Source organism: Camarhynchus parvulus, chromosome 3, assembly GCF_901933205.1.
Source record: "Camarhynchus parvulus chromosome 3, STF_HiC, whole genome shotgun sequence".
In the NCBI taxonomy this organism is placed as follows: Eukaryota; Metazoa; Chordata; class Aves; order Passeriformes; family Thraupidae; genus Camarhynchus; species Camarhynchus parvulus.
The window spans coordinates 98,227,968-98,247,176 of NC_044573.1; positions in this window are offsets into that span (position 1 = coordinate 98,227,968).

The window sequence follows — 19,209 nt, forward strand, 5'->3', positions numbered from 1 at the left end:
TGTCAACATAAGCAAAACAGAAATAATCTTTTTCTTTCTTCTTTCTTAGATCCTAGGGGTATAACAATGCATTTCTCTTTACCTTTCAGCAATCCACAGACAGTAGTTATCAGCCTTTGCTGGTAATTTTCTCAATGTGTATTTTCAGTACAGCATGAACATTTTTCATTTTACCTTTAGAATGCTTGTTTTTCTTTTTTTTTTTTTTTTTTTATTAAAAGGCATTTTGGTAAATATAATTGCAGAAACGATACATGAAAAAGACCTATTATGCTTTTTATAGCTTCTTATTCTTTCAATGTTACTCACAAAGTGACTCCTTTGTACTATGTTTTCATTGGACTCAGTCTCTTGTGTACAATGCATTAAGTGGGATTTTTTCAGCACAGTCCTTAAATGGACTGAGCGACAGAATTTACATCTTATTTCTCCAAGAGACTAAATGAGGAGGAACTGAGGTGTGTGCATTCAATGCAAAACAGGTCTTTGAAGTACCACTGGAATTGTTGTGACTGCAACCCCAATTCTCATTGCAGATCTTCATTTTCCCTAATCCAGAGGGAGGGGTGGGTGTGTGTATTAGCATTTTGTTTTGCATCAGAGCAGCACCCAGACCCATCTGGGATGTGTCAGCACACTCATGAATGTGGGTCAGGATCAGGCCTGGCATGGGGCCCATGGCCCCAGCATGTGCCTTCCACCACAGAGGAGCTCAAGTTTTCTAGCAACTGCTCATGAGGACATTCCTTCACCCAATTTCATCTTGGGTATTCCTCAACTGATAAAGAGGTTTTGGGTTGCTGGAGAAAGCAGCAGTGAACCTTTCAGAGTCAAAGCATGACTGGGCTGTGTGGTCCCTGACCCCATGGATCGAACCTTGCCTCATGTCAAGGCATTGTTCCAGAGCAGAATGGATGGACCTGAGGCTCACAAAAATGTTTCTTATCGAAGTGTGAAATTATTCAGCAGGGATCCATCACTTAAGTAGCACAAAACGATAGTTTGGTAAACAAGTGCTTGGAATCTTTCACTTAGTTTTCAAATCTAAATTGGGTCACATCACAATCACTTCTCCTTCTCAGTAAAGAAGGAGCAGAAAGAGATTTTGATGAGATTACAATTATGATCTTGCATAAAAACTAAAGCCTTGTCTCCTGCTTGCAGTTTCATGAACCAGAAGCGTGAATTAATTGAACTCTGCTTGCACACCTGCAATTAGTTTTGCTTACTGGGAGAACCAAAATCAGATTCATGTTCTTAACTTGGAATCTGGGTGAAACAGTGTCCCAATAATATACCACTAATCCTTTTTAATGAAGGTTGAGAGGTTCAAGGCTTTGTTTTCAGGGCTAATACCAAGATAGAAGTAACATATTATAATTACATTTTACATTCCTACTGGAGAGTGAGGGGCTAGTGTTTTCGCAGTGTCATCCTTATTGTTATGACATAAAGGTAGAAGAAAATATTTTTATTAGTAAAACAATGTATACTGAGATTAATGAGTCATTTGAAAGCTCATAAAACTAGTTGCTATAAACCAGATTAAATTTAATGTAGATTGTGTGTTTCTCATTTTTATAGTTATCTGACTTATATTTTCTTTTCTTCTTTTATATTTTTCTAAGGTAATGTTTTTGCAAGGCTCTGAGTTAAAAGCTCTTCTATTCTCATTTTTATTATCTCTCTCTATTAAGAACGGACAGATGCCTTAATAAGGAATGTACAGGTGGTTTATATACAAAAAGGCACAATCAATTTTGGCTACAGTTTAAGAGTACATTAAACAGCTTTACCCTACTAATGAGTTTTAATAGTTTTGTATCTTGAGCATCATACCATTTGAAATATTGATAGTTAAATGTGCATTTTGTTAATGAAATCTTCCCCTTGAATCATTAAAACAAGCAACTTGTACTTTTTGTAAAAACTTTTCTGACATGTTTGGAGAGCTGTTTTGCTTTGGCTTGGGTTCCTAGTTTTTATATATCTTTTAAAAGTTATTTTAGCTTTCAAAATATAATTATTCAGTACTGATTTTTCTGAATAACAATATGTTTTTTTCAATTCTGTCACCATGTAGCAGTTGTTAGCCATTTTCCATTCTAATGTTGCCTTTGATTCCCAGAGATGCACACAAAAAGGACACAAAAGGTAAAAATAACCATTGAAATACATGGAGATCATACTGGGGAAATATTTTTTTGTTTGTTTCTTTGTTCTTTTTTTTATTTAATAAAAATGTGATGATATGAATAAGAAAATCTCTAAGTAAATCAAACTGAGGGATGCAGATTGGGTACTACATCTAAAAGAATTTTTATTCTCTACATTGAAAGCTCTTCTGTAGTGAACTCAGGTTCCAAGATTTCATATTACAGACAAAATGAGTGAGTCTGGCACCATCAGACAGAAACACATCCAGACTATATCTTGGCAGTATGTCACAGATATGGCTGCAGCAGGGGTAAGAGGTAGACAAGTTGGCACTGGACAGAAATTGTTGTGAGCTGGTGGCCACTTCCTTTTGGCAGAGAAATTTCATGTTGTCACAGTAGCCTGAGTTTTTGCTTGAAGGCTGAAAGAACTAATGTACCCATCATGGGTATCACTGCTAAACAAATTGGAGCAAATTCAGATAGCCTAAGCATCCACACCCAGTACTAAGCAGAAACAAGTACAGAAGTGGTCTTTAACCACATTATCCCAGCTGTATGTAAGCTGGTGTTCAGACCAACTGTATTTCCTGACCATAACCATTCCTTAATCCACTGGTAGAGACAACCTGAGATGAATGCCCACTCCTCTTTCAGTGCCATGAGTACAGCAAGAAATTTGGTTGCAATCCTTAGCTGTTTCTGCCCTTAGTGTCCCTGTCTTTCCATATTGTCCATACCTTTTCCTTCTACACACCTCAATGTCCATATATATGTCAACCCTGTCTTGCAGTGGGTTAAGAAACATTTTTCTTTTCTTTAGGAACTTCTTCCCCCTTACTACACTTTCCCCTCTTTACAGGGATCTTATCACAGCATATTCTCATCTAGGGACATCCAGCATTTGGGTCTCTACTTACCTTAGTTGTGGCAGTGTAAAAAACAGCACAAAGAGAATTTTGTTAGATGTAGCCATCACAGCTTTAAAGTCCTTTCAAAAATAAATAACTTCTAATTTTTATACTGTTTATTTCCACTGGGTTTAAGATACAATACTTTCAAAATTATTTGGAAATTGATGAAATGGCTTAATTTAATTTCAAAATAAAGGATAAAATAAGTTTGCTATATAAAAAAATTAAATTTAATTATTAGGCCGCTTCTTGGAAGCAAACAGGGTAAGTATATAATGATTCTTCTAGTTCTTCATTAGCCAGGAATCTAATGACTCCCAAATCACTGAAATTACTGTCAAATGGCAGAGTGTCACCTTTAGTATCACCACAAATTAAATTTTCTCTTCATTATCACCTGTTTACTGTTCTAAGTCCAGTTAGCTAGAGCAGAATATTTACATAACATTTCTACCTCTCTTTCTGTTCCAGATAAGGTCATAATTACACTTCAGATATAAATCTCCAATCATTCTTACAGATCAGGCTTTGCTTTACACAATATCAGAGCATGCAAATTTGACTTCTCTGAAAAGAAACTGAGCCACATCAGCAGCACACTTAATGAATTCCAGCCAACAGGCCTTCAATCAATAGGGCCAAAATATTTTCAGAGTCTCCCTAAAATACACACATTAAGGATGTCTGGTCACACCATTTTGCTGCTGTAGTGCATTGAGTGTTAGTGGGGACGTAGGTGAGTTCAACCTAAATAAAAAACTCTGGCCTGGGGCATGGGTGTGAGCATGCTGAGGAATGTGTTGAAGGAGAAATTTGGACCTAGGCTTAAGAGGATTCAAGTAGCTGGGCTAAGTATGAATGTGACTGTGTTTATTCAGTCAAAATCTGCCCCTACTTATCTCAGCATGTGGGCATAACATTTTCATTCCCAAGCTCTTCTTAGCTGTTCTTGACAGGAAAGGATATCTTCTTCCTTCCCAGGCTAACACCTAAACAGCTTACCTAAACATGTAAATTGGAAAGTCCCTGAGAATGTCTTTGCTGGTACAGAACACAGCATGCTAATCACTACTTGAAAGACAGAAATCATCACTGTAAACTACATACAGATAAAAGAATTGCATTTATATTTTACATTAAGTTAAATTAGATAGTACATTCAGTATATATAGAGTATGAAAAAAGATGCTTTTTAAAACCACTAGTTTAGGATAGCCACACCATGGTATCTGTCTGTGTAGGAACATAGCTTTAACTTGCAAACAGAATAAAAAATGAGTGCATCATACATAAGCAAGGCCGTGGGGGACATGAAAGTTCTAAGGAAATAAGTTTCTAGGGAAATGAAAGACTGAAGTTCCTTAGGCAAAGGAGTAAAGTGATTCAGAGAGAGAAAACAGCGCTGAATACCTAAGATTAGCTACACAGTACTGGATGTAAAAAAAAATGGCTTTATGACATCCTACAGTTTTCTCTGCCTTCTGGGTTAGCCCCTTCTGGTTCCACAAGCAATAAATTACCATCATTTCTTGCTCACAAATGACCACCTTATCAACCATCCCTCAGCTAATATTCTCTCAAATAACAGCCAACTTTTCTTCCAGGAAGTGTTGGACTCCATGTTTTCAGCCTGTATTTAGTTTGGAAAGGTGTTCATTTTTCTCATGCCTGAATAAGGGTTTGTGCTTCAGCCAACTTATTTCATCAGCAACGTTCAGACAGTCTATTACCTGAATATGTATTATTCCTCCACACAGATCTTGCCTTACTTCAAAGAAAACAGCAGAAGTGCTTTTTGTTGACACAAGTGGTAGTAATTGTTGACATTGATGGTTAACTTTGCTGAATTGTTAAATTTCACAAACTTCATTATTATCTTGTATACACTACATTTCAACATTAATTATAAATGATCACATAATTCTCTGGTGCTAGTTATGAAAACAGACACAACTGAGCTATAAACAACAGTTTAATTCTCATTGGCTTAAAAAGTTTTAAATATACCAGATGGGGCAGGAAGGCAGAGGAATCAGGACCCAACTTCTAGAAATAGATGTTTCAAAATAAATTTTTTTCTACTGACACATGTCCATGATTATCAAGAAACTTAAGTATCCCTGTTTTGAAAAACCCCCTTTAGCATCCAACTGAATGCATTTACCCAAATCTTAAGGTTGTTCCATCAACTACATCCTGCATAAAAATTTTAGATGTAAATTTTAGTGAGAGAAAAAACCAAATTTTCTAATAAATCATCAATCGTACCTTATCACTTCAGAGAAAAATCAGGAGTAGGAAAGATACATGTAATGTTTTCCTCTTTTTTTCATTCTCTTAAAATTTCTTTTAATTAGGATTTTGGAGGTAAAGTTTCTTTGTGCCACTTGGTCCTTTGTGACACTTGGTCATTGAATGCATGATTTGACAAGGTGTGAAGCATGCCAGTTAACATATGCTAGCTGATAAATTACTGTTTGATATACATCAAGTAACAGCTCCTTGGGAGGAGCTTCTAGGCTGTGTATCCATTATAACTAAAACCATCTCTGTGTAGCTCCAAACCTTGAAGAATGAGTTTGAAGAATCTATTACTTTCTTGGCCAGCTATGCAAAGCCCTTATGTGATGTTAATTCAGAGTATCAGGAAGATTATTTTTTGGAGGTACCCAACTCTTTCCTGGGTACCTCCAAAAAATAAACTGGGCATTGAACTGGGCCAATGAATTGCCCTTCAGTTGTACTTGTCTGACTGGTTTGTTAGTCTTTTCCTTCTATTCTGCGTGGAACGCTTTGTTCTTAGATGTCCAGTGCAAAGTTCCACTTGCTGCCATTAAAATTAAGTTTTTTATCTCTGTACCCTAGCTAAGACTCTTATGCTGAAGCCAAAAGTAATCCACTGGATATAGTTTAGAACAGTTATACATTGGAAATGTGAATTATAAAGTTGATTTGAATGATGTCTAATGAATTTCTAAATGAATGTTATGTTAAATACTGCAGTTAATATGTGAGTTAATTTTATAGCTGACCTTTAATGAATAGAAGAAAGAATAGATTTGTCATCAGTGGAATGAAAACTTTCATTGACTTCTGAAATAGCAACTAAAGATAGGCTTCTGATTTTATTGAAACACATCTGTTTGCTTTGGGTCTGACAACAGGTAAAAATTATGAAAAATAACTGCCTGCTGAGAAATGGGTAAAAGCCATCCTTTTTCACAACTAGATCACCATATTCTTTCTAACACCAACAAACTGAGGAATCTTCATTATACAACTTCTTTAATCTCCAAGAAATGCAGCCTCTGAATCCAGCTTAATAAAAGCCTATTAACACAAAATGTCATATTGCATTATGCAATCAATGTGGGAAGGTATTAACATAGGGACACCTTATAGAGATTCTTGCAGAAGCCATAAGCAAAATTTCTGCATCTAATTGACTACTCACATAGAATTTTAAAAAGATTCAATTTGCTTTTAAAATTAACACGGTTAGATGAAAGAACATTGAATAGGCTGCAAGCATGTCAATAACGCAAGGTAAAGCAATATATCTTCAATTACATTTTCTTTATGACATCCCAGAGAATTTATCTACTATAAATTACAAAATATCAACCCTCTGTGTGCCAGCTAAAAATAACATAAGTGCCTTCTAAGAGAAGGAGAAAAGCCAGTTTTCCAGAATTTTCAATTCTGGCAAATAAATGTTAAGTACTGGATAATCATGATGTTTAGAGACAAGACTATCAATTCTACACAGGTATTCCACAATAAATAGAGTTTCATAGCAAATGGTGTGTCTGAGTTTCAGTGACAATTTTACAGAACCATTTTTATTGGTTTAGTTTTGAACAGGCTAAGAGTCTTAGTAGCTTCATCTACATAATCAACCTGTGGTGGCAAGGTTACACAACATAAGAATATTAAATTTGTTTGCTCTAGTTGTTTAAATGAGAGGATAGTGACTTGCAGGCTTAAGCATTCTCCCTTTCATTTCTAGCTTTCCTGAGAAACAAGGCAGTATCTTCTGGTGGTAATTGCCTTGTTTGTAAATTTAAAGAAGGAGATGCCACTGCAGAGATCTCTACAGGGCCTCTATCTTCCAGGTAAAGGTAATGTGTAAAACAATTTATTGTGGAGATTGTAGACTATTGTAAAGGGCATGTAAAAATAAGGGCTACAGTGACTTTAGACCATAAGCGGTACTTGAGTAAGATAAGATTAACAGGAGTGAGTCTTGAGATGTAGAAAACAGCTGGATACAGCAGGAATATGTTTAAGTCCTCAAAGCAAATTGAGTACTCAGCTTTTATTCCCACAGGCATCTGAAGATCTAGGCAAAACTGACTTCTCTACAAATCAGAAAACAATGGGTAAGTACATTTTCTTTCTTTCAATCTGCATTTTGGAAAGATTAGGAGATTAGCTGTGCACTGAGAAATGGAGTGCTCAGCTACAGACGTGATAGAAGCACTATCTACTGGTTTACCTATAGTATGCCCATCAGTGCAACTATCATTGTGTGTTAGAGCATGTACTCCCTGGTTTGTGGGTATATTTATGGTTTAATCTGGTTTCTCTTCTGTGTTCACAAACTGTCTGCAATAGTGCCTTGATGCTGGACTGGATAAAAAATTCTAGCATGCTCCTCATGTAAACTGGGCCTGTCGAGGTTTAAAGGAGATTTCTTTTTCTGAGGAACTCCAGAGTGTGGCATTCAGCCAATGAAGGCTTCAATGAACCCTGAATTTACACTGAAAAAATGACTTGACTTGTCTTTGGCTGTTTTGAATTTTTCTCAGCCTGAATTTCAAGTGAGAGGATACTTAGGTATCCTTGATGCAGGGAGACAGAGTTTCAATGACTTTGGGGGGCAAAGAGATGAGGGAATCACAGCCTCATAATTTTTCTGTCACACATTATGATGCACATCATTCCCTCAGAAAAGTGGAGCATTAGGTAAGAGCACTGTGATGACAGGTCCATGTAGAAGTCTGACTTTATTGATAGTAGCTGATTGCTTTACAGAGCTCAGAGATCAATGACCGACCATTTACTTTCAGTTCTTTTCACCTCAGTTTCTTCATAGTCATCTTGTCTGATCTAATCTTTTGATCTCTTTGCACAGCTAAATGTTTCGTGCCTTTTATTTATATCTAATCCAGAGATGACTTTGAACATCAGTAGAGAAAATATCACACTCTGGAAAACGGAATGGAAAATTCGTTTCTCAGAAGTTTACAGAGAAAGGGTCTGAAGAGATTTCTCATTTACTTTTTAGAGCTGTGAACTCAGTCAGAATAAAAGCTCCAGTGAGCTTCTAAAACTTTTGAGGCTACTATTTTAAACTATTATCACTGGTATCAATGACAATGATTGGGAGATGGGCTGCTTAAAAAAAAGGATTGCCAAAGTATTTTAGAATCAGTGTATTTTCATAATAAAAAATTTATAGACAATATGAATATTTTTATCAATGTCTATTAACTACATTGTAACTCACTAAGAAAAATTTTTGATTCTATTTAATGGATACTATTAAATGTTTTTTGCAATTATACATATTGATTCTACTCAGCAGATTAATCCAAGTTGTGTTTCACATTTGTAGAAATGATTTAACTTAATATAAAAAGTCTTGGCCATACATACAATGTGCTATTTATTGCTCAATTATATTCCACATAACTTTTAGCATGCTCTTATTAAGACATGTTTGCAAATTCTTGGTTTTCTGATTGCCCTATATGTTTAATAGAAAAAATGCTAGCAATATTAAAATAATGGTTAAATTGTTACTGATTTTCATAGCATAGGACCTAGTTTGCCTTATATGCAATATTCCATTTAGCTCTCCTAATTACAATACCATATGTAATGTTTAATAAGAAATATTTTAATTTCAACATCAGATTGAAACCCCTATTGCCACTAACACTCGAGAGAAAAAATGAAATGCAAATAGTGTTAGAGAAACATCAAATTGACAAAATCCTCAACTAGTGGCTATTTTAGGAAAGGAAGGTTTGTATTTATGTTTCCAATCAAATGTATGACTCCTTAAGACTACTTTCAAGGTTTTCTTTTATTTATGCGAGAAAACAATTTTTAATTAAAGATTTTATTATATTTTTTCTATTCTTTTTTTTTTTTTTTTACTTAGCAGTTAGAAAACTTTGATTCCCAAATATGTCTGGCTGAATGTCTGCAATATTTGATAGGCATAGATATCTATCTTTGAACCAGGTGGTTCTCCCTTGCATTTTTAGGAATATGTAAAAGGTGTTAAGAGGCATTCACGTAAGAAGTTACTTTGGAAGGTCTTAAGTCTTCATCATCTGCCAGTTTGTCCAGAGTTTTGTTATCAAAAAGAGAGAAGAGACGCTTTGGACATATTCCATTATCATTTTTAATGTCAGGCTAATATTAGAAACAGAAATGCATTTACCAAATGTCTTTCAAGTTGCATTTATCTGCCTTTCCCTCTTTTCCTAGGAAGCATTTTTACAACAGTAAAACTATTTTTTTCCTTCAATAGTCACTCTTAACAGCAGGAAAAGGGTGTAGAAAGAGATTGTAAGAAGGACAATGGGCTGAAAAACTCCAGTACATTTTCTCTAAAGGCTTTTTCCATCTGATTCTATTAGCCACAAGAAGCAGCTAAAGAAATGAGAATTCTCTCTTTATCCTTGGCAGGACCAGTGTTAATATATGGATCCACAGTCTGGTAGATCTGAGAGTGAAAATATTTTCGTCTAAAATATAACCAAATTTCATTCTATTGATTTTAGAAACCTAATTGTGTGCCTCTTAATTACTGTCTTATAAGAATAACATCCCTGTGTTTTTAGGCTTTTTTCTTTACCTTTCACTTAGGAAAATACATGGCTGTTTCATTTATGGCTGAACTATGTGAGTGGGACTGCTAACCTTGCTGGTCAATGATTGCCATGATGTGCAATATGTGTACATCTTAAAACATTTGCATTTTTGAGTTTGCTATCTGTTTTCTTAACTATTTTGTCATCCTCACTATACTTATTATCATAACTTACATGGAGTTCTTGCCCACACAATATTTTAGGTGATGTTACACTCTGAAGAACTTGAGTCATTAACTTGTGATCACAACAGAACTACATACTCATAACTTCTGCTCTTGTTGCTCCCTGGCAGACACCTTTTACATTTTAATTTGTCTGCAAAACTCTGCTCTCCTTGTGAAAATATATCTCTTTTATTTTCTGAAGGCTTCCCTGGGCATCTGTGGTTTCCTGAAAATTTTTTCTGTTCCCACTACTGAGGTATTCTGGGGGCAAAATTTCTCTACTGCTGGAAACATGTGCTTTCTTTAGTCATAACTAATGGCTGATGGCTTACCAGGAAAAGTGTTGTTTCTAAGATCATTAATCACTCCAAAAGGTGAGCATGCAGAGGAAATTCAATTCACTGGTATTTGCACAGTTTATGAGAATCAGCATTCAGGGTATTGTGGTCAGCAGTCAGATCAGACAGTCTTGATGCTCATGTATTCAATAGCTCTCCAACAAGCTCTGAATCTCATCTGGACACCTGATGGATGTAGGAATCCTCTTAGAGCAGTGTGACAAAATGTATACTAAGGAGTGATGGTGAGATGACACCTCTTGTGTTAATGGGGGAAGTGAATTGAAAACGCTCAAACTTGCTCCAGTCCTGCCTTTATTCTGCCATGAAATTGTCTAAACTTCAGAATTAAATTGTATAATCAGCTGATCCTAAAGTAAAAATCCTGCTGTCCGTGCCAAACCTTACTGTCAGGTCACCAAAAGTGGAGGGACAACTTTATATTCATGTTCCATGTGTTAGCTGAAAAAGATCAATCTTGCTTTCAATTTCATTCTCTGAAATAAAATGTGTTGCCAGAACAACAATCTTTGTTCTATGGCTAAGACAGTTTAAATGGACCTTATATAAATATTGCCAAGAATTTTTCAAAGGGGAAAATGTATGAAATGACTACCCATCTTCTTACAGAGATGGACAAAGAGGCAAAGTTGATGGTCCTGAGGGATCATTACTTTATCTCATATAAGCATGCTCTCTAAGGATTAAGGTGCTCTCTAAGGATTAAGAAACCTCAAAGCCTCTGAGAGCTCAATTGAAATGAAAGTACTTTGTCACCTAAATTTCTGACACAGTAAATGATAGCTAGAGTGAACTGATGGGCTGTGAACACAAGTGTTCCATAGCCTTGTAGCTGACTGTGGATTGCTTACTAAGTAAAAATTTAAATTCTGAGATTTACTTTCAAGAATTCAGTTGTTTCCAGTCAGAAAGCTAATCTATCCAAAATTCACACCAGGGATGGAACTGCCATTAGGAGAACCACATTGTATTTTAAGAGCATCATTAGACTTTATGCAATTTTGATTGAACTGTTATCACAGATCATCTGTTTTCTTGCCATCCAGACATTATGCATAGCTTCAATTTATCGTGAAGAGTGTAAAGAGCTTTCCTAGATGTTCATAGTTTATAAGCCATTAAAGATTAATATGAGTAATATTTTTCATGAAGCAATTTCCTGAAAACCGTCACATAGAACTGGTCTTTATATTTCCAGGCCATTGCATCAGAGTGTTCAAAACATTTGTGATGACAACATCTTTGAAATTATTAAACATTGCCAGAAGTATTAGTGATAATTCAACTTGCTCTGCAATGCTTTGTCTCTGTCCTGGGGTGACTTTATGATGCTTGTATCCCCATTCATCTATTTAGCCCAGAACTAAGTTTTGCTTGTTTAAGACTTGTTCTGAGAGGGAAGGAGGAGAAGAAGTGCCGAGTTTGTTATCAGGAACTGCACTTGCTCCCTCGCATCCTGCTCCTGGACTGTGCTGTCTACAGCAAGGAATGACAGTGGGACATAGCTCTCCACTGCTTTTAGTTAGTTTTTAGCTAGCTGAGGCAGAGAAGTTCCCTGGAGTGTGGTTTTTTCTTTTTCTTGGGCTGTTTGAACTTGCTCTGGACTGAACACCCAGAGGAGCCCTGGCAGCTCCAGCTGTGGCCCACCAGGCCGGGCCTGGGCTGTGGCATTTCCTGCGCCAGTGGGACTGATAACAGACTGGGTGAGCTGAGCTACAGCCCACCAAGGGGACTTGCTGAGTTTGTCATCTCTTTGGAGCAGTGAGAGGTTTTATTGTTTAATATGGTTCAATTTTTTGTGCTGGTGAATGCTTTGCGAGTTAAATAAACAGGTTTTTTCCACTTTTCTCCAAGGAAATATTTTCCCGAACCAGTTGGAGGAGGGGGCGCTTGACTCTGCTTTCTAGAGGAATGCTTTTAGAGGTTTTTCCTCCCAAATTTGCCCTAAACCTGGACAGTCACTTAGAAAAATCATTGTAATTTCACAGGAAATTATCAAATTATTTTGTAAATACATTTGCTTTAAAAAAAACAAAAATTCTCAATATAAAAACTAAAAATAGTCAATCATAAAATGCCAGATGATTGCAAAAATTGACTCTGTTTCTTATGTGTGTGTTTAAGTCTACTTAGTAGTTTTTCAAAAATAGAATCCACTTTCAATTTGCTTAAACCTGTTGGATAATAGGAAAACATGAGCAGATGTGTGAGGGCTGTGCTAAATATGTTTGGTCTTGCATCACTATAGATAGACAATGGGTGGATGACTGAATTCTGTTGCTTGTAATACACATTTCTATAAAATACTCACTTTACTGCTTCAGAAATAGAATATGTATGGTGAAAATACATAGTTGAAACATATGTGCATATACATTATCTACAGATGAAGCCATTATAAAAATATCATAGCACAGATAAATCAGAAGTTTTTCTGCATATCGAAATGTTTATACACTTAACATAACAAAAAAGTTATACCTTGGAAATAGAGTACATTAGCTGTATGTGAAATGCAAACTGCTCATAGTCTAAATATAGCATGGGTTCTTATAGACAAAGAAAATTATTACAAAAATTGCCTCTAAACTAAAGCACTCTATAATAGTGCTACTTCCAATGACATTTTTTCTTCCTTTTCATTTAAATTCAGACAACTAGGAGTAGAAATCAAACGGTTCTGGAAGTAAAACTTATGCCTTAGGAAGCTTGAAAAATAAGTGATTGTTCTCTTTTTAACAACTCATAACCCAAGGCCAGCTACACACAATGCCAAAATGCACTCATGATAAAATCACATTATCATAATGTGATCTCTGCTTTTATTTTTATGCTCTTTAATTATTTTTTTAATAGCTGGTAATGAGGGCGCATGCATGGTAATTATGATTTCAGATTTGTTTCCTATTAAGATGAACCAAGGAATCATTTCTTTCAAGGCCTTAGCTAGGCTATAGTGAAAAAGCTGAATCATTCTATGCTTATTTTATATATTACGTATTTTTTTTTTAGCACCATAAGGATCAGAAGTATAAATTATTTCCCACCAATCTTGGACTTGCATGAATAATTCTCCTGGCCAGATGAATCAGATTTGGCTCATCTGTTCCTGTGGGACAAACACATGCCTTAATACACAAAAGAGGTTAATACTCAAATTTCAGTTGGGGAATGCTTGCCTCACTTTTGTAAGAAAATAGCAACTAGAACATTTTGCAGAAGTCTCAAAACTAGACCAAGTTTTACATACTTTTGCTGTAATTTGACATTTAAGCTGTTTTGATAGAGTGGAAGACATGTAGGCTTTGGTTGCTGTTGTAAAGATTATTTTAATATTTAGTCCACATTTATTTGATGTTTCTTCGTCTATAAATATGTTAATTTATATCATGATACCTGTGTTGCTTTTCTGGCACTGCCATTCCTAAATTCATTAAGACAAAGTGAAACATATTCCATTGAACAGAACGAGGAAGCTTCTTTTTCTTCCTTCATGACAAACAGAATATCCCAGAGCTTGAAATACATAGCCTTGGACCATGTATAACAAAATGCAAACTATATGTGACAGATTACAGAAAAGGCTCTACAACTGATCTTTTAAATTAAAAAAAAAAATCCAATTTATGATGGTACTTATTGCTAGACCTGAGGAGGAACTGTGACAACAAGGCTAATAAAAAGTTTTTAATTCCAGCTTTTCATCTCAGATGAAGATGTTAAATTCCCTTCCCAGAGCTTCCTCCTCAGAAATTTCTGAAGGATCTCAAAGCCTTTTGAGAAAAAATATGCTGCTATTCCTCAGTTGACCTTAAGAAGACAGAATCATCATCACACAACCTTTATGCCAGATTACACAGTTGCTAAACTAGGACAACTTTAAAGAACATTTAATTTGAATGGATGTATGTCACTGACATGTTTTATGAAAAATCCCTTTGCTAGGATTTTTCCTCCTGAGAAGCCCAGAGACCTCAGAAACAAAATGTAAACAATGATTATCTGCTGCTGTGGAATGCAACAGGCGGATCTGTGATTGGCCTTATGTGGTTGTTTCTAATTAATGGCCAATCACAGTCCAGCTGTCTCAGACTGTCTCGGTCACTCACAAGATTTTATTATCATTCCATTCCACTTCTTCCTTTCAAGCCTTCTGATTAATTCCTTTCTTCTCTTCTTTTAGTATAGTTTTAATATAATATATATCGTAAAATAATAAATCAAGCCTTCTGAAACATGAGTCAGATCCTCATCTCTTCCCTCTTCCTGGGACCCCTGTGAACACCACCACAGATGTACTACAGCAATCTAAACCTAGGAAGAAGAAAAATTACACAAAATGTCAGATTTTGTTCAGATGTTGTTAATTTTCTGTTATGGTTTTACTCACTTCCATGGTCTTAATACCTTCTGCAAAATTTTAATAAGAAAATGGTATAGAGACATATATTCTCAATTGGCTTTGATCTCAGTGTGTTCTGCAAGATTGCCTCAATTTGCAATTAAAGACCCTGAAAGGAAGTGCATGTGTGAAATCACCAAGTTTTTAACATATGGCAGTTCTCAATACCTTATGTGTCTTCTCTGGGGAGCACAGAAATAGAGGGAATTCAGAGGCTGGAAGCAATAGCAGAGTCAGACAATGAGCAAGGCACCACATTGCCCAGGACAAGAGAGTCACAACTAAGAAAATATCCACTATGTTTTCTGAATTGGTAGAGTTTTAATTTTTTATTAATTTTTGTAACTTTTCCCGTCTTCCAAAATGACACAATAAATGCATGACTTCTTTCTGCTTATCCCTAAGTGGTTACTGTAGTTCTGCAGTGGAGGGAGGACCTGAGATCAACAGGAAACAGTACTTTTAGACATTCAAACAGTCATTTAAATTCATATATCACTTCCATCCATATAACAAATAACTGTAATAACATGTATTCAATATTTTGCTAGGATTTTTCTTTCCTGATCGCATTTGTATGTTTAACTTGTCAAAGTACTGCAGAAGTCAGTTTGCATGTGAATTTGAGTCAATTTAAGATTAAATTTATGTGGAAGTGAAGCTTAAACTGCTGGAATTTGGTCGAGTTTGAGAGGAAGCTGTGAGCCCCAGAGTCACAATTCATGGATAGGACAGGATCAGGACAATGCTGTAAGATCTTGTGGATCTTGTTCAATGGTGAGCATGGACAAAAAGCGCTTAATCTGCAATATATCTAGCTCTGTGAGTGATGTCAAAATCAAACAAAATAGAAGGAATTTCTAATGTAAATGGAAGCAGAACTTCAGCAGTGTCAAACCATCAGTGCTTATGTGGATGAAGAACCGGCCAAATTAGGCAGCAGCTGAAAAAATCACTTTAAGGATATTTTGTGGACATAGCATCAAAAATGGGAATTAGTCTGATGTCAGGGCTTATTTTTAATATAAAAAAATAATTTCTCCTGTCTGTAGAGTTGGTATAGCACAACTCCTTGTTGAAGATTGCATGCAAGATGTTTTCCACTACCATCTGTATGGCTGATTACCTTGTCAAGTGGGCAGTTTGCCTTATCTCTCTCTTTGAGTGACCACATTCACACCTTCCTCGGGAGGGGACCTCTGCTGATAACAGCTATTGAATGTCACTGCATGGCTGATAAGGAACTGTAACATCCCATTGTGAGATGCTCCGCCCAGAGGGAGGAGCCAAGCATTGCTACCCAGATATAGTCTGAGATTCTGAAACTCCAGCACGGCTTTTCTCCACGGGATTCCCCAGAGGAACAGCAGCTGCCTCTTCCTCCACTGGATCTCCAGAGGAAGACTACATCCTTCTCTACAGATCCTCCTTGTTCCAACAGAACCACCCCTGATACTTCAGAGGACTGCAGCCACATTTTCAATCGGACTACCACCCACACCCTGGCCAACAGGGTGTCAGGTTGGGTTCTGACTCTGTCAGTGTTGTTCTAGTGGACTGCATTGTTTATTTTATTCTTTGTTTTCTTCCCTATTAAAGAACTGTTATTTCCTGCTCCCATATTTTTGCCTGAGAGCCCCTTAATTTAAAATTATAGCAATTCGGAGGGGTGGGGAGGGTTTACATTCTCCATTTCAGGGGAGGCTCCTGCCTTCCTTAGCAGACTGCTGTCTTTCCAAACCCAGACACTCCTCCAAACCTAAGCCAAGTTTTTATCACCTTTGACCAAGACAATCTGAGTGGCTTACCTCTTCCAATATGGAAGATGAAACTAAGGATATTCAATCTGGGAAAAAAAACCCTCTAAAACCCACTCTATAAAAATGGTATTAGATCAGTGCTTTATTTTTAGGTCTAAGACCCACAGCAGAGGTGTTTTTATTGTACCTGTCAGTGTACAATAGGAAAACATCTGTTGAGAGAAAACCATACGTAGTAAGCTGTAGAAACTTTTCGGTTTGAAGGACCACAAAGAAACATGAATGCAATATAACCTTTCTGTTTTCCAAAGTATTGAACTTTTCATAAAAGGACGACTTCTCTTAAGGAAAAAGGATTACAAAAGCAATGAGGTGCTGTTACAAAAATCTATACAGTATACCTGTGAAAGTGCAGCTCATTATGGAGTATGACAGATAATTCTTCAGTAAAAAGATGCTGCTGTATAGACTGTAAAGATATATGGATTGTATAGACCAAATTTAATATGAGATGAATCCTTCCAAAAAAATAAAGTCTGTGTTTTTCTCTTTCTTCCATGAAAAGTTCTGTAAGAAAGAGGTTATAATGCAAGGGGTTTGCATGGGTATGATTTTAAATGCTGAGCTTTGTACATTACATGCAACATTTAAATCCCTCCTCACCTTGATTTCTTGAAGAAAACATCTACCTCTCTTTCTCAGCAAATAGTTTATCAAGTTAAGTTTATTTAAAAGTACATTATGTGTCTCCATATTTGAGAGGAATTTATGAAAGAATGAGAAAAGTGATGTAAGAGGAAATTGCAGAGTAACAGAAATAGAGAACAATAAGTGCATGGCTTATATTATGAAACATACAAACACTGTCACTGTTTTCTATTTTTTAAATTATTTATTCTTGATATATATATATACTCTGTATACTCAGAACTTATGCTTGAACCATAAACTACAGTTTATATAAACAAGGCTCAAGTTTAAATGCTTAATTTTACTGAAATTTGTCAACTAAATATTTTAAAATGCACTCTATTTAGTGTAGTACACTTAGGAAGCTAAAGAATTTATACAGGATTAATGAGCTCCATTAACACTAACTAAATTATCTGCAGCTATTTTGGTGGTAAATATAATACCAAACCCAATTTTAGTTTGCTATTGGAAAGAAGATATTGAGTTTCTTTTGAAATAGAACTCATAAAATAGAGCTCAATAGAACATTTGGCCAGGTTCTCACATAAACAAATAGAAAACTCTAACAAAAGTAATGAAATTATGTTTTATGAATCTTCTGGAATAAGCGGAAAAACAAACAGAGGTTAATCAGTCTAGAAATGCCAAAAGTAGATTTCTACAGTTTGGAGGCTTCAGGTTTTTCTTACATTCCAGTTACAGGAAGAAAACTACTTTTTGTGGCTTTTTGCAAGTCTAATCTACCTAATATATAAATGTCTCTCTATCAGTTTCATCAATCATCGTGCAACACAAAATAATAGCATTTAAAATATAAAACAGCATGCTGCAAAAACTTTTTCCTTGGAAAGTGAAACAATTTCTTGAAATATTTCTTCTGGATTCAAGATCATAAATTAACCAGACATGTACTCATGCTGTCTGCTGGTTAATCACAATGTTCATTCTCTAGGTTTTGGCAATTAGACTTTATTCTGTAGTGCAAAAGGGCAGTTTCTCCTGGAGTGTTACCGACATTAAGGAGAACATCTGTTTTACTGTGAACGCACATAAAACTGAAGTGTAAAAATTATATTAAATAAATATAATGAATCTGAAATATAAATTATAAGAAAATATTAGAAAGCTCTCATCTATTAATTTTCATTTTACCCGCCCCAACAAAAGTAACACTCTCAAGAACATTTGTGAAAGTACATAAAAGAACAGTATAACTTCATTCATTTTCCAGAAATGTACATTTAGAATACTCACTTTTCAATCTCTCTGAAAAGAAATCATGAGAACAACTGTCAGATTTACCCAGGCAATGATATCTTTTTTCCTCTTTCTTTATTTTCTGTTTTCAACTTACACCAAATTTCCCAGTCCTTTCCCCTGTGATCATTCCACACACAGGAGCCCTACTGGCATTCAATACACAGAATGAATAACAGAGGCTGATATGGACTGATGAAGTCCCATTCCCCACCCACCCTGCCAGTCATGGGGCAGGTAGAAAGCAGAAAAGTCAGGAATTAAGGAGTGGAGTTGAGCCTGGGAGGTAGCAAGGGGTGCAGTGAAGATGTTTTTCTGTTTCTTACCATCCTGCTTAGGTTCTGTTTGGCAATAAGCTATGCTAATGTCCCCGCACTGAGTCTGCTTTTCCCTTGACAGTAATGGGCAGATGATCTCCCTGTCTTTATCTTGACCCACAGGCTTTTTCATCTTATATTTTCCCCTTGTTCTGTTGAGAAGAAGGAGTGAGGGAGCAGCTGGATGGGCATCTGGCAGCCAACCAAGTTTAACCTAGCACTGAAACAAAGGAGAATTCTCAGATAAAGAAGGTGCAGAAGTGCAAAAGAATGGGTGCAAGAGGATCTGCTAAC